The following is a 17,926-nucleotide window of genomic DNA, read 5'->3' on the forward strand; positions in this document are numbered from 1 at the left end:
GTCTCTCCTTATCGCCCTCCCCTAGTGGTCTCTCCACCACCCCCTCCCTCCTTTAGTGGTCTCTCCCTCCCCCACGTTCTTCTCAACCCCCCCTCGTGTTCTCCTCCCCCTCTCCTCTTGTTCTCCTCTTCTTCCCCCATGTTCTCCTCTTCTCCCCCCTGTATTCTTTTCTTCTCCCCCTCCCTGTAATCTTCTCTTCTTCTCCCACCCTACCTGTAATCTCTTCTCCCCCTTCCCTCCAATCTCTTCTTCTCCCCCCGTAATCTTCTCTTCTTCTCCCCCCGTAATCTTCTCTTCTTCTCCCACCCTACCTGTAATCTCTTCTCCCCCTTCCCTCCAATCTCTTCTTCTCCCCCCGTAATCTTCTCTTCTCCCCCTCCCTCCAATCTCTTCTTCTCCCCCCGTAATCTTCTCTTCTCCCCCCTCCCTCCAATCTCTTCTTCTCCCCCGTAATCTTCTCTTCTCCCCCCTCCCTCCAATCTCTTCTTCTCCCCCCCGTAATCTTATCTTCTCCCCCCTCCCTCCAATCTCTTCTTCTCCCCCCGTAATCTTATCTTCTCCCCCCTCCCTCCAATCTCTTCTTCTCCCCCCGTAAACTTATCTTCTCCCCCCTCCCTCCAATCTCTTCTTCTCCCCCCGTAATCTTCTCTTCTCCCCCTCCCTGTAATCTCTTCTCCCCCTCCCTGTAATCTCTTCTCCCCCCTCCCTGTAATCTCTTCTCCCCCCTCCCTGTAATCTCTTCTCCCCCCTCCCTGTAATCTCTTCTCCCCCCTCCCTGAAATCTCTTCTCCCCCCTCCCTGTAATCTCTTCTCCCCCCTCCCTGTAATCTCTTCTCCCCCCTCCCTGTAATCTTCTCTTCTTCTCCCACCCTACCTGTAATCTCTTCTCCCCCCTCCCTCCAATCTCTTCTCCCCCCGTAATCTTCTCTTCTCCCCCCTCCCTCCAATCTCTTCTTCTCCCCCCGTAATCTTCTCTTCTCCCCCCTCCCCCTTCCTGTAATCTCTTCTCCTCGCTCCCTGTAATCTCTTCTCCCCCCCCTCCCTGTAATCTTCTCTTCTTCTCCCACCCTACCTGTAATCTCTCCCCCCCCTCCAATCTCTTCTTCTCCCCCCGTAATCTTCTCTTCTCCCCCCTCCCTCCAATCTCTTCTTCTCCCCCGTAATCTTCTCTTCTCCCCCTCCCTCCAATCTCTTCTTCTCCCCCCGTAATCTTCTCTTCTCCCCCCTCCCTCCAATCTCTTCTTTCCCCCTCCCTCTAATCTCTCGCCCCGCAATCTCTTCTTTCCCCCTCCCTCCCTGTAATCTCTCGCCCCGCCCTGTAATCTCTTCTTTCCCCCTCCCTCCCTGTAATCTCTCGACCCGCCCTGTAATCTCTTCTTTCCCCCTCTCTCCCTGTAATCTCTCGCCCCGCCCTGTAATCTCTTCTTTCCCCCTCCCTCCCTGTAATCTCTCCCTCCGCCCTGTAATCTCTTTTCCCCCTCCCTGTAATCTCTCCCCCCGTCCTGTAATCTCTTCTTTCCCGCCTCCCCCCCTCCCTGTAATCTCTAATTCTCCCCCCCCCCCCCCCTTTTCTCCTCACCTTCCCTTCCTGTAGCGTGGCTGAGCTCCTTTCCGGTCCGCGTTACAGGAGTTTCTGTTTCCTGTACCCGGCCGGACTGACAGGAAATGCACACTGAGTGTGTACTTCCTGTCAGTCCGGCACCACGAACCGGAAAGGAGCTCGGCCACGCTACAGGGGAGGGGAGGTGAGGCAGTACGGCAGCCGCCTGAGCGCTCTTTATAGAGCGCTCAGGTGGCTGCAGCATTTAAAGGGCCGGCGATGGGGGCGCAGGGCGCCCCCTCCTATATGGCACCCTAGGCGGCTGCCTAGTTCGCCTTATAGTAAGCGCCGGCCCTGGGTGTAAGAACCAGTTCACCAACAGATTCTCGAAACCTGGAAGATGTTCTATATGAATGTTGATGTTCCTCTGCAAGCAGAATTGGTAGATCTTGCAGAACCTTTGACGAGTATCCATTATGCACAACGCAGAGGAGTTGTTTATCCTGAGGACAAGTGTGCAATTGGATAACTCACATGAAAAACTGCAGATGATTTAGGATGCAGATAAATGCTCCAAAACGTTGATGTGGAAGGGCCTTTCCTGAGGAGTCCAAGCATCTCCTGTACAACAATCCAAACAAGTAGCGCCCCAACCTAGAGAGCCAGCATTGGATTGGAATGAAATCTTTCTGGGAGCTGAAAATCACATGATCATCCCAGACCTCCACTCCATGTTGCAGTGTTGCATAGTCACTAGCAGAGCTCCAAACTAAGTTAGTCTGGGCGTTGCAGGGTCTGGTCATAAGACATCAGCCTCTGTCGTCTTCAGCCTCTGCATCTCCCTGTAATGCAGAGGTCCAGGGAAAATCACCTGGATGGAGTAGAAGAGGAGAACTATCATCCTTACCAAATCTCGTAGACTTATTCGGTCTTCCAAAGGATTTTCTGAATTTCCATCTAAATCATGATGATCTTGGAGACAAGGAGTTTCAGAACAGAGTGGAGTCGATAGTGAAACCCAGGAACTGGATCTCCTACAGTGTAATGGAGTAAGCTCGGACTTTTCTGTATACAAGAAAAACACAGACTTTGGAGAAGATCCACAACAAAATATTTTTGACATCGCAAGGTGAGAGGATCTTGAGCCAGAAGCAATATCCCTTCCATGCACACAATGAAGCAATGACTAATTTCAGGAGTTTTATCAAGCACCAGGGAGCAGAGCTGAATGGCAGTGTTGGCGCTCCCCAGTATTTTCTCTGAAGATATAAGGATCCAATACCGCACCAGAGATGAGAGCTTCATCAGTAAACATGTCAAAGGGCCAGACACAACCAACAATTTGTCTTGTGGCAATTTAAGCCCCTGTTCAAGATCTTTACATGGGTCTCCTCCTGTCTTGCTGTCACCAGCATAGGGTAAAATTCTGAAGTGAGTACAACCATGTTTGGTAACGTGAGACAAGGACATTTCATCTGTAGGTTGTTGTGGATCTCCTTATCAAGATGTTGGCAAAGCCAGTAACAAACATGCTTTGTGATAGGACCTGGAAGCGCCCATTCGGCTGAGCTGGGACGATGAATGAGTCTTTGGTGTAATGGTCTTCGGAGAAAATTTATTTGGAACGCAACTGCAGATGAAATAATACATTTGATACCGTCACTTTAAGAAAATATACATTTATTTAAATAAAGGAAATTAACTTTGGAAGTCTTTTGCAGCAAATAGGTTTTAAAATAATAATGCATGAATGCTTGGAATCTTGTTTCAGAATTGCAACACATGAATATAGCAACTATAAAAATAAGTAAATGCTTAATCAGCAACAAACAATATAGTCCAAGTGACTTCAATTAGGGATGCTTAATTAGCAGTAAGTAGTTTAGACCATAAGACTTCAATAAGTTTGCCAAGCAGGTGACTCCTGTAGTACAAAGTTACAGTCTCTTAGTATAGAAAAATAACTTTGTAATGAATTATCCTGGTATGTGAAGTGGTTGTAGTTAATAGGCTCCAATAACAATAAGGAATATCATTGAGTAATTGGCAAATTATATTTCAAATAGATATAGCAAGTAGAATCTCAAAGGCAGACTTTGGATAACCATTATACTTCCCAGAAACTTGTGGCTAGAACCATTTACTAAATACAATCATAGGAGAACTTATCTTTCCTTAAAGAATGATGGGAGTTGAAGTCCTTCCAGTGTAAATTGATTTATGGTTTGTTGAACTAACTGAAGAGATGCAGGAATCTGAAGTTAAATCTGTTTCTTGAGTGGCAGAGTAAAATGGAGCATAGCCAAGAACAAAGCCAGAGGTTCAATACATAGGAATTCAAATGAGCAGAGTGCTGCAGTAAAACGGCAACCATGCAGTAAGAAGCGAGAGCACAGGAGATTGTGAGTGAGAGATTGATTGAGCACCTGAGATCAGGTGCAGCTTCCTTTTAACTCAGGAAAGGATGACATCACAAGCATATGGGGCCTGATTGCTAAATGTCGATCTGGCTGGAATTCAAATATGGAGGAATTCCCAAACAACGTGGGAGAATCCTGACATTGGGTCAAATAACAGGCGGCCAGAGGTGACCAGGTTTTTCCTCAGCGGGATCTGCGTCCAAGAATGGTTTGGAACCATGAGTTCAAGTGGGTGGATGCAGATCACTCAAAATGTCATTCCAGATGAAATGAAAATCACCTTCATCCGTCCCCAAGCGTGGGTTACTGGATCCTCTACTGAGTCACCAGTGTAGTAAGTGTCCAACAGAGTTATCCTTGTCCATAGGGCAATATGAAGGATTTTTAGGTTTCCCAAAGTCAAGTTTAGGAACCGAGCATGTCAACTTCACCTGAGCCTTCATATGTCTTGCATCTGAACTTCGGCCTTTGAATGGGCATTTGCACAGGGAGAAGAAATTGATGGAGAGTGATGGGTACCTTTTCAGCACAGTCATGTTGAGATGGCAAGGAGGATTGAGTGTTCTGTGTGGGTTAGGGCCAGGAATCCGTAATGCTTGATCTTTCAGGAGTGACACTGTTGTCCTCAGCCATGATGTGGTGCGAACTTAAGTGTAAGAAATTGAAAAATCACATATCTCACTCTCTCTGCTCTGATGTTGCCAAAACGTGTCTAACAAGGCAAACCAAGATAATGGATTATGATGAACAAGAATGTATTATATCAGAGGCCCTGGAATTACTTGAAAACATTCTAAATTGATACAAAATTCTGAAGAATTTTCCTGGGGAATTCCATACAATATGTGTGAACATTACCTCTGAAAGACCTGGTGTTAATCCACTAGTGCCATGACCACAGGTTATCTGCTGAAAATTGAAACCTTTTTTTGTTAAATAGAACTTCAGAGTAAGAGAATATCTAAAAGATCCAAGGAACGTATTTGTACCTCTGTTTCCATGCTCCTCAGCAAGATCAACTTCACAAATTACACCAACACAAATTAAATGATTTTCTGATGGTTAGAAGATTCAAATTGGAATCTTAGAATGCATCACTTAATTACTACAGGTGATTTTCAGTCACTGGGAAGAGAAAGGTGAGATTAAGTGTGCGTGTGTTGAAAGAGTTGTGTATAGTATGTGCAAATGTGTATGTAGAAGGGATTATTTGTAGTGGGAGCTGTTTGTAGTATGTTTCTAGTGGGGGGGTATTTGTAGTGTGTTTTGTAGTGTGGGTGGAACTGTTTGTAGTGTGTGTTGATAGAAGCTGGTTGTAGTGTGTGTGGACAGAGGTTGTTTTTAGTTTGTGTAGATAGGGAATGTTTGTAGTGTGTGTAGAAATGAATGTTTGTATTGTATTTGTGGAAGGAAATGTTTGCAGTGCATGTAGGATGCTGATTACAGTGTGCTGTATTTACTGTTCCCTTTTGTCAGCACTGCTTAAAGTACAGTAACCCATGGCAAGGTTCTGAGGGGCTGGGGCATATTGCCATGGGAGCAGTTCACTTGGTCTCTTGGTCCTGTCACTTGTAGCACTGGCCATTTTACTTGGCAAACAAATACAAAAAAAATCCTTGTTTTTACAAGGAACAATTAAACTGTTCTTCTTCCCAACCAAAGATGTTTCCAGATTTTCAACTGTTGCAGAGCCAACTTTCCCTCTGGTAAAAAAAATATTACAACTGGGTTATTCTTTAATATCTCCAAAGACTTCATGAAGAATTCCATCATAGAGTTCAGTAAGTACAGCTGAAATTCTAGAATACCAGGATCCCAATACAGTATTTTACAAGTCTTCTAAGTTCCTTGTGAAGGCATTGATCTAACCAGATGGCCTCATTAAAGATTCCCAACAGCACATTCTTAAAGAAGTTGATTGATAAATGTTCCCTTCTCGGTGCTCTACAATATTTATTTAATACGTTATAGGAACTCCTGTCACAGTATTAGACTATAGTTATTCACAACATTACTGCTCCCTATTTCAGACTTTTGTTTAATCAAAGGGGAATTATATTATTTTATACCACTTCTTTATGTTTACCTTCGTATTACAGCAACTGGATGTTTTGTCCCTAAAGTATCAGAAATACAATGTTTTGGTCAATACAGTAATTTTAGAATGTCACACCTGCGTCATAGCTCTGGGACTAGTAATCCTTCCCACGTTCTAGATTATGACTCATTATGTAAGGTCATTCGCTATGTTCTAACAGTGCAAATGTCTGATTGCAATGTGGCTTTGAGAATGTCACAGGTACAGCCACATACGTAGTCCATGAAATCAGATTTAAGAAATTGAGAATTGTCATTACACACGTAAATTGGAAAGAAAAACACATTTTAAATCCATTGTATAAAGATCTTCATGTTTATGCAAGCTGCAAAGTGGTACAACTTTTTCTAGCATAAATGGACATAATCTTGTCCAAGTTCAGTGGTAGGTTACACGATGATGCCAAAAAAATATATTGTCAGCCTCTCTTATTCTTTCCACGTACTGGCATTCTAAAGTCTGCATGAAATCATATGTGCACATAATGAAACAATATTAAATTGTGCCAACTTAGAAAAACTGATTCAGCAATCCAAGCTTTTATATTGTTCCTGGAAATTAGCAATGTCCTTAGAACTGTATTTATACAAATGCAAGTTAATTAGAAATGGATGTAAACTGTGATCATTTTCACATGTGAAGGATTTCCTTTGTGAGATATACTAATATTAAATTTCAGTCTCGTTAACACTTAATAATTTGTAATGGCTATGGACTGATGTTGCTATTTAAAATGTTAACATGTCAGACAAATGAAAACATCAATTTAGAAGAGAAAAGATGAATCAAAGAGGTATTAGTACTCTCAAACCAATTATATAGCATCTCCAAAAAAAGTGGAAAATATTACAGTAGAACACAGAAAGCTTAGTTACTATACACGTCAAAAGTTTCCAGCAATAACCAGTTACTGTGTGCACCAGCTACCGTTCCTGTACAGTCCCTTCTATTGCTACATTTGCCTCTTGATTTCGCAATTGTGAATGCTTTGAAAACAAAAGATGCATTTTGTAACTGAAATGTTGCACTTATTGCACGCATTTAGAATATAAACTAAATAGGACCATAAACACTGTCACCCTACCGGTACACCTCCATAGGTATGCCCCTCTTCGTTCCCTCTGCTCTGCCCGTGACCACCTCCTGACCGCTGCTCGCACCCGTACGGCCAACTCGCTCTTGCAGGACCTCTCGCGGGCGGCTCCTTTCCTATGGAATAGCCTGCCTACCACCATCAGACTCCCTAGTCTTCAATCATTTAAGAAGGGCCTTAAAACCCATCTCTTCAGGAAAGCTTATGGCCTCCCAGAGTAACCTACCTTACATACCTGTCTCTTGCTCTCTCCTATAAGACAGTGCTTTACTCTCTCCTCCAGCTCTGCCTCACTCCCACCCTATTTGATTGATATTTCCTGTCCTAACGTCCTATAGACTGTAAGCTTGTTTGAGCAGGGTCCTCTTCAACCTATTGTTCCTGTAAGTTTTCTTGTAATTGTCCTATTTATTGTTACATCCCCCCTCTCATAATGTTGTAAAGTGCTACGGAATCTGTTGGCGCTATATAAATGGCAATAATAATAATAATAATAATAATAATAATAATCAGTTCAGAGCTCCTATAATATATTGTGACTAATAAAATGGTGATTAATGTAAAATTTCACTTAGAATTCATGTTTCCATATATCATGTAAACAACTCATTTTTGGTGCACAAAGATAAACGAATATAATTATTGTTAAGATCTGCCTTTAATGTCACTATTATAGTCATGATCAGCATGGTCACAAATTTGAAATAAGAAATGCATTCCTAGTTAGTGTGCCATAGACCCTCTCGACTTGCAGTAACAAGTAACTTTTAGCCCTGCCTGGTAGCTTCCTCAACTGAGTCACCATTTACCAGTAGACCTTCTTCATTTTCTGGGTTCCTGCCATGTCTACACCTCCTCTGTGAGATCTCAGGGCAGAGGGGGACAAGACAAGCTGCTATACACATTTCTGGCACACACGGGCCTGCTGGATGTCTGGCGACTACAGCACCCGACCACATCTGACTACACATTTTATTCCGCACCGCACAACACATATTCTAGAATAGATAACATCTTCCTTAACGGGGCGTGGATGGATAAGGCCCTACACACAGACATCAGTAGCATCACATGGTCAGATCACGCTGACGTAACGCTCACCCTAAGCAACCTACGATACCAGTCCAACTGGTCATGGAAACTAAATACTAGTCTTCTCAGAGACGACGAAACACTAGAAACAACCCGACAGGCTATCACAGAATATTTTGAGCTAAACACAACACCCGACGCCAACCTCACCACGGTTTGGGCAGCACACAAGGCAGTCCTGCGAGGGCACTTTATAAAAATTGCAACACACAAAAAGCGAGCTAAAACAAAAACTACAGTCAGCCCTACGTAAGGCAGAGCAGCAACCCAAAACCAACCCGACTGAATCCAAACCTAGAGAACTAAACGCCCTCAGGCACTCTATTAGGGACATATCCCTGGAGGCGGTGTCACGCTCCATACAATGGTCCAAAAGACTCTTCTACGAGAAAGCGAATAAAACAGACACTTTTAGCCAGGGTGCTCCGCCCGAGACCACAGGGCAAAACCATCACGAAAATACGCACGGTCGCCAATTACGCTAGTGGAGACCCCCAAAGCTATTAACGAGGTATTCACCTCCTACTTCTCCGACCTCTACAATCACTCCCCCAGCCTTCAAGCCAATAGCGCTGCCTACGTAGCGGACATATAGCAATTTCTCTCAGAACTTACAATACACAAAGTGAGCGAGGCAGAAGCAGGCTTCCTAAGCGAACCGATCACCCAAATCGAGGTAGAATCAGCCATCTCTTAAGGGAAACAAGGCCCCAGGCCGAGACGGATACGATGTTAATTACTACAAACAATTCAAGGAGATACTGGCCCCTCCCCTTAGAGCCCTTAGTAATCACTTTATGCAAGGCGGGGTGCCCGACGGGGACATGGTGACAGCAAATGTAGTACTACTGCCAAAACCAGATAAGGATGACACACTAGCCTCTAGCTACAGGCCAATATCACTGATCAATACAGACCTCAAGATTTTTGCTAAAATACTAGCATCCAGACTCACCTCCCTACTCCCGCACCTGATACACCCGGACCAGGTGGGCTTCATGCCCGGACGCCAACTATACGAGAATACCAGACGGGGGTGGACATCCTGTGGTACATGGCGGAGTCCAAAGCGGAGTACATGGCGGAGTCCTTCTCTAGCACTCTCTTTAGATGTGGAGAAGGCGTTTGACAGGGTGCTGTGGCCTTACCTCTTTGAGCTACTCCGGTTTCAGGGGTTCCCGGAAGCATTTGTGACAGCAATACAAGCACTCTATACCGACCTGAGGGCACAAACACTTATAACAGGGGCGCACAAAAAGCCATTCACCCTAAGCAATGGCACCAGACAGGGATGTCCATTGTCCCCTCTGCTCTTCGCCCTAACCCTAGAGCCACTCTTACAGGCTATCAGGCAACACCCACACATTCAGGGAATAGAGATAGGCGGCGCAAAATTCACAGTATCGGCATACGCCGACGATGTCATGCTAACACTCCGAGACCCACTGGACTCCCTGCACCACCTGACACAATTACTAGAAAATTTTGGGAACATCGCAGGCTATAAAATAAACTACTCCAAGTCAGTAGCAATGCCCTTCCATATACAGCCCCAAGACATAGTGCACATACGCAACCAATATCGCTCAAAAATAAACAGAGGAATTCATGTACCTGGGGGTCCGCCTAACAGCGAACACATCGTCGCTCTATGCCCGCAATTACAAACCACTGCTCCGGACCCTGATTACAGAAATGGAGCAGTGGACACATAGGCCCATATCCTGGCTGGGACGCGTCAACACAATAAAAATGAATGTGATGCCGAGGCTCCTGTTCCTCTTTCAGGCACTCCCGGTGCAAATTTCCCGGGGGGACCTGACGGGCATACAGCGCGCAATCGACTAATTCGCTTGGCACAACAAACACCCGAGAATGGCACGCACCCTCATGTACAGACCGAAGCCCAGGGGGGGACTGGGACTACCTAATGTATATAACTATTATTTAGCGGCACAGCTAGCTCAGATTATACAATGGCACACACCCCCTGATACAAGACGCTGGGTCGACATGTAGTCTCTTATGACGGGACAGGACCTCCCACAATTCTTCATATGGGCACCGAAAACACAAAGGGCCATGTTGAGAACCACAAATCCGGCCATACTAAACTCCATAAGGATATGGGACCAAACTAAAATGAAATAGTCACTAAGCTCCCCCCTGTCCCCCATGACACCGGTCTTTCGGAATAGGGCGTTCCCACCGGGAATGAGTGCCCGGGACTACAAGGGGATAGAGGCCACAGGGCTCCAAAGATACGTCCACCTATTCATAAATCAGGAAATAGTCACATACGCACACCTGAACACCAAATCCACACTACAAACTAGAGACTATTTCAGGTACCTGCAAATCCGAGACTTTGCACAGAGACCTGACGTAAAGAAGGCAGCCCTGACACCACTTACCTTTTTCGAGAGACTATGCTACACAGAGACTACCCAATCCAAGCTAATTACATTACTGTACAACCACCTCAGCATGACCTCAGACACGAAAAACGCACTACAATACGCTGACCAGTGGGAAGCCGACCTGGGGGAGGTCCTGGAGGTAACAGAGTGGCAAGATATTTGGGAAGCATGCACCAAAACCACCATATGCGTAACACTCCAAGAACAATCTTATAAAACACTATTCCGCTGGTACATGAATCCAGTGAAACAAAAACACATGAGATTGAGCCCTACAGATGATTGCTGGCACTTATGCGGGGGGAAAGGCACATACATACACATGTGGTGGGAATGCCCAATGGTTGCGACATACTGGTGCAGCATAGTAGACTTCAGCTCCCAAATCTTACAAAAACGGATGACACTAGACCCATGGGCGTGCCTTTTGTCTAGACCCACAGAGGGCCTCCCAAGACACGAACAAAAACTCCTCAACATGTGTAACGGACCGTTTCAGCAGACAAGGGGTTAAAATCCGTTTACACAGACAGACATGTATCACATTACAGACTTACAGAAGTAAAACATCCCCACAATGCATCCTGGCTTCCTCCCTTCTGCCCTGGAGATAATTGGAGAAGTAATTCAATTATCTCCCAGGACAAAGGCAAAACTCCATTACACATGTGGGGACACAAATACAGTAATATGCTTTAAAATATATAAAGTTACTTTTTATACATTAAACACAGACATGTAACATATCCCCAGATAGCTCAGGTCTGAGTGCACATTATTAGGTGAATGGCACGCAGACCACACAAATACAGTTTAATTGCCATGGAGCCAGTGGTGTATCTTGGTTTTGTGCTGCCCTAGGCAGGACAAAACTCAGACACCCCCCCCCCCGCGCGCGCGCGCGCCACCCCCACCCAACCCTTCCCCCCGGCCCCGCCTTCTAAATACACACATATTCACTGACAGATACGCATACACTAGCTAACAGACAAACACAGTCAGACACACACAGTCGGACACACACTAACAAACACACACAGTCGGGGACACACACTAACAGACACACACAGTGAGACACACACACTAACAAACACACACAGTCGGACACACACACTAACAAACACACACAGTCGGACACACACACTAACAAACACACACAGTCGGACACACACACACTAACAGACACACACAGTGAGACACACACACTAACAAACACACACAGTCGGACACACACACACTAACAGACACACACAGTGAGACACACACACTAACAAACACACACAGTCGGACACACACACTAACAAACACACACAGTCGGACACACACACTAACAAACACACACAGTCGGACACACACACTAACAGACACACACACAGTGAGACACACACACCAACAAACACACACAGTCGGACACACTAACAAACACACACACAGTGAGACACACACACTAACAAACACACACAGTCGGACACACACACTAACAAACACACACTAACAGACACACACAGTGAGACACACACACTAACAAACACACAGTCGGACACACACACTAACAAACACACACAGTCGGACACACACACTAACAAACACACACAGTCGGACACACACACTAACAAACACACACAGTCGGACACACACACTAACAGACACACACACAGTGAGACACACACACCAACAAACACACACAGTCGGACACACTAACAAACACACACACAGTGAGACACACACACTAACAAACACACACAGTCGGACACACACACTAACAAACACACACTAACAGACACACACAGTGAGACACACACACTAACAAACACACAGTCGGACACACACACTAACAAACACACACAGTCGGACACACACACTAACAAACACACACAGTCGGACACACACACTAACAGACACACACAGTGAGACACACACACTAACAGACACACACAGTGAGACACACACACTAACAGACACACACAGTGAGACACACACACTAACAGACACACACAGTGAGACACACACACTAACAAACACACACAGTCGGACACACACTAACAAACACACACAGTCGGACACACACACACACTAACAGACACACACAGTGAGACACACACACTAACAAACACACACTAACAGACACACACTAACAGACACACACACACTAACAGACACACACTGTCGGACACACAGTCAGACACACACACTAACACACACAGTCACAGACACACACTAACAGACACACACACTAATAGACACACACACTAATAGACACACACTAACAGACACACACACTAATAGACACACACACACACTAACACACACAGTCACAGACACACACACACACACACTAACAGACACACACTAACAGACACACACAGTCAGAGACACACACTCACATTAACACTTTTTTTTATTTTTATTTACTCCCCCCCCCCCCAGCCTCCTTACCTTTGGGAATGCTGGGGGTGGGGGGGTTCTCCCATTCCCTGGTGGTCCAGTGGCTGCAGGGCGGCACTGGCGGGCAGGCTGGGTGGCCGGCGAGGGAGCTCTTCCCCTGAGCTCTCTGCTCAGCTCCCTCGCGCGCCGCCCGCAGAGTGAGGCTGGGAGGCGGAGCCGGAATATGACGTCATATTCCGGCTCCCAGTCTCACTCTGCGGGCGGCGCGCGAGGGAGCTGAGCAGAGAGCTCAGGGGAAGAGCTCCCTCGCCGCCCGCCCGCCCGCCCAGCAACCAGCCCAGCATGTCTGTTAGCCGCAAGGCTAACAAGACATTTGCCTTGGGCATTTGGGGGCGGCGTTTTTTGCCGCCCCCTGGAAAATGCCGCCCAAGGCAAATGCCTTGTTTGCCTCGCGGCTAATACGCCCCTGCATGGAGCCAGAGTCTTTAATTACACTAATATGCTCCATGGCATGGCTATCTGGGTTAAAACATTCACCTATACAAACTACCGAATTTCCCTGCATTCACCAAATCCATACGAATTAGAACCAGGGGCTGGAGGTTCAGCGGTGCCTGCAAGTAAAAGTGTCCGATTTTGGTGCATGAAAGCCGGGCAGAAAAGCACTGGCTGCCCGGGGAGCTCCAGAACACCGCCACCTAGCGGCCACTAAGTGTAACAGCGGCCACCTAGTAACAAGCAATTAAGCTGCGGTTAACCGCAGCTTCAGGGAGGTAAATTGGCAGCACACTCCAGCTTCTGGGTGGCCAATTAACAGCGCCGGCCGGCTTCCCACGGCTCTGGGGAGGTTGCAAACAGGCTGTTTGTTCGGTAGATAGAATCTACCGAACGGCTGTGAAGAAAGGGAGAAATAAATCCTTCTGCACAGTAAAATTAACCCTTTAGCTGCCGGTCCATAATCCAAAGGCAGCAGGCGGGCAACCAGACTCCTCCAATGCAATGTGGCGAGGTTGGTCTCGTCACAACATGATTTACCTAGCGGCCCGCAGGGCCATAGCACAACACTGGTCATGCCCGGACCTCCCGCAGATATCTCTGGTCAGGACAAAACTATGTGACAATTATCTGATGGATAAACTCACAGCCCAAGTGCGGAACACATTGACCACATTCCACAAGGTGTGGGATCCATGGGAGCAATACGACACATAGAATCATGACTCGGGGCATGGGGCGGCATCCACGCGGCACACTTCAGTGGCGACAACTGGGAATCACCCAACAGTCGCCATCATACCGTAACCCGGACGGGTGGAAGCGGCTCCACCGCAGAACGGGTAACCGGTCAAAGCCGGAACATGGGACGCAGCCCACTGAGTCAGGCGGCACCGGGTTCACGGCCCCCAGGAGATCACTTCATCTCCGTACTTCAATACCTTACTAATTCTACTTGTCTCTACATATCTATCCTTTCCTTGTATGTTTTTATATATTGCAAGCACACCAGACCTGTAAACAAAAAGTAGGAAAGAAAGGATCAAACACTATCTTACTCTGCCTGATTACGCACATAGCGGAATGACAGAACTCAGAGGGTGGCATGGACAGAGCAGGCAGGACGTGCACAATGCCTGACCTAACCAGGCAAGCTCAGAATACACCACGCATACGCTTGGGCCACAACAGCACAACATACTCATCAAAGCCAACCTGAGAGTTCCTGACACAGCACACTCCTCAACAACACTACCACTGTATATAGTTATATGTTGCTTGCCAACACAAAAGAAAAACTCTGGCGGCCATGCACACAAAGTGCACAGTATGTGAATGATGCCTGTACTAACAATATTACTCTGCATTCTGTACTACATGCAAACAACAACTTGTACGGTTATTTAAATGCCTATGTCTGCACTATTGTAACAATGCTTGACTGTCAGAACGAAAAATAAAGAATAAAAAAAAAAAAAAAAAAATACATAAATCCTGGATTGTTGGTGGGCCATGAGAACTGATTTGGGAACCACTGCGATTAGTATATCAGATAAGCTATTCATTTTTGGAGCACAAAGATAAATTAGTAAATGAAACAACATTTTTGTAAATGGGCATACTTTCATTTTTTAGGTATTCCTTGCATTTTCCTTATTTTATTTGCTAACTATGCAGATGTCGTTTCAAGTACGGACGATTAATGACCCCAGTAGTGGAGAGTTTTGCTCTTCATAGTTATAGCAGCGTTAGCCTAACATGTATCTAATTGGGTATATTTATTTGCCAATTTTTAATCACAATACAGAAACACTTGTTTGTTGAAGTCATGGGAAAAAATACGTATTGAGTTTTGGAACCTGACATTGAAAGGAGTTTAACATTCTCATTACATGTGTTAGATTTTGCTTCAAGCGATAGAAACTAGTTAAATGTTTTTATACAACTGGATCTGGTGCGTCAACCAAATACATTTTCCGCTGTCTCTCTCCAGTCTTATATGTTTTTTAAGGACAGTCCCATGAACTCACATTAAATCTTATGATTAGGTTGGGGTATAAGGATGCACCTCTTTGTTGGGTCTGTAAAGACGTTTGCTGCAGTGATTTACAAAAATAGTTACTGGAGTCATAAGCCCTCCCCCCGCCTGTCTAAGTATTTGAATGGAATGTGCTCAAATCGATGTACAATTCGCTGAATTCTCTTATAGGCTTATTGGGCGCTCTTATCTATGTCTCCGATCATCAATGCTAGAATGGAACTATCGGTAAGCTGATGGCAGCCCCACCACAAATGCTGTTGGTTTAGGCAGCTTCTGCATTTTCCAATGGATGTAACTACTAGCAACTGCTAAAGTACATATTACTTAATAATTGCCTAGTAGATAGAGTCCCAGCAAACATTCCATGCATTCTAAATATACTAAATTACTTGTGTAATTGAGGGCTCTCCTGAAATTGTAAGGATGTGGATTAAAAACTTATAGTATAAACTCATTATTTTTGTAGATGGCATCCTTAAATCGATACCTTCTCTTGTTTCTTACTGACTATGGACACAGTTCTATGCTTTAGATTAACTTTAGAAAATGAGAGGCACTCAAGAAAGGTGATCCATTCTGTGATCATCCTACCCCTATACTTGGAAGTTAAACATGTTTGTTTTTTTCAATTTTATTTTACTTCAAGCCGACTATGAACTCAGCATCATATCGGAAGCATTTTGCTGAAGACATTACAAATTTGAGAGTTATTTTGCTCCTCTATTTTATCTTGGATATTTCTTTCCTCCATCCTCCTGCCTATCCATTTAAATTCCCACTTGCGAGGGATGCTTGAGGATAAGGTTTGGTCTCACATATTGATTAATACCCACGACTCAACTAGAACAATTTTTTTATTGGCATTGGAATTTTTTTTTTTTTATCACTTTATTCTAGCTTTGTGTTAGAGTCTTTAACCCCTTCAGGACCGCTGACGGTTCAGGACCGTCAGCGGTAAAACGTGCGTTTGGACCGCTGACGGTCCTGAACCGTCATAACGGTTTTGGGCTACTTACCTGATCGCCGTCGGTCCCACGGCGGCGATCAGCTCTCCTCCCGGTCCAGGGGGACTGCCTGTCTGCCCGGGCAGTCCCCCCTCGGCAGATCAGGACCCCACGGCCATGTGATCACTCGATCACATGACCGCAATAGGGGTCTTTGTATCTGCCTGCAGGGGGACTGTCTGTGCTGACAGGCAGTCTCCCTGCAAGTGTAAAATAAAAAAATAAAGTTAAAAAAATAGCAATCAGTGTAAAAAAAATAATAATATGTGTATATATATATGATATATATACATGTATTATATCTATATATATAATATATGTATATGTATCATATATATAATGTCACACTAAGTGTATTTTTATATTTATATATACGTATATTAATATAAAAATACACTTATATTTAAATTACACACGAATATATACAATATATATAATAACTATATATATGGTATATATATATTATTATAAAATACAAATAATATGTTAATAAAAATAAATAACAAAAAATAAAAATAATTTTTAATAATTAAAAAAAAATTATATATATATATTCAATTTTATTCTAACAGTATTTTGATATTGATATATATATATTTATATCAAAATACACTTAGAATGTAATGATATATATATCTATGTATAAATAAATAAATAAAAATAATACAAAATATACATATGTCCACATACAAAATTACATTAATAATTTCATAAATATACACGTAGACGTCAAATATATAAATATGTATATATATTAAAATTCTACGTGCATATTTATGTAATATTTTTACCTAATTAAGTAATTTTAATGATTGCAATTTGAGGGACCTGCCTGCCAACCCAGGCCAAAAGTCCAGATAATTTAATTTGCTAGCACTGTGCTTAACCCTGTAACTTTCTATGACACCCTAAATCCTGTACATGGGGGTACTGTTTTACTCGGGAGACTTCGCTGAACACAAATATTAGTGTTTCAAAACAGTAAAACATATCACAGCGATGATATTGTCAGTGAAAGTGAAGTTTTTTGCATTTTTCACACACAAACAGCTCTTTCACTGAGGATATTATTGCTGTGATATATTTTACTGTTCTGATACACTAATATTTGTGTTCAGCGAAGTCTCCTGAGTATAACAGTACCCCACATGTAGAGGTTTTATAGTGTTTGTGAAAGTTACAGGGTCAAATATAAGGCTTGATTTTACTTTTTTTTTTTTATTGAAATTTGTCAGATTGGTTAGGTTGCCTTTGACAGCGTATGGTAGCCAAGGAATGAGAATTAGCCCCATGATGGCATACCATTTACAAAAGAAGACAACCCAAGGTATTGCAAAT

Source organism: Pelobates fuscus, chromosome 4 (genome assembly GCF_036172605.1).
Source record: "Pelobates fuscus isolate aPelFus1 chromosome 4, aPelFus1.pri, whole genome shotgun sequence".
In the NCBI taxonomy this organism is placed as follows: Eukaryota; Metazoa; Chordata; class Amphibia; order Anura; family Pelobatidae; genus Pelobates; species Pelobates fuscus.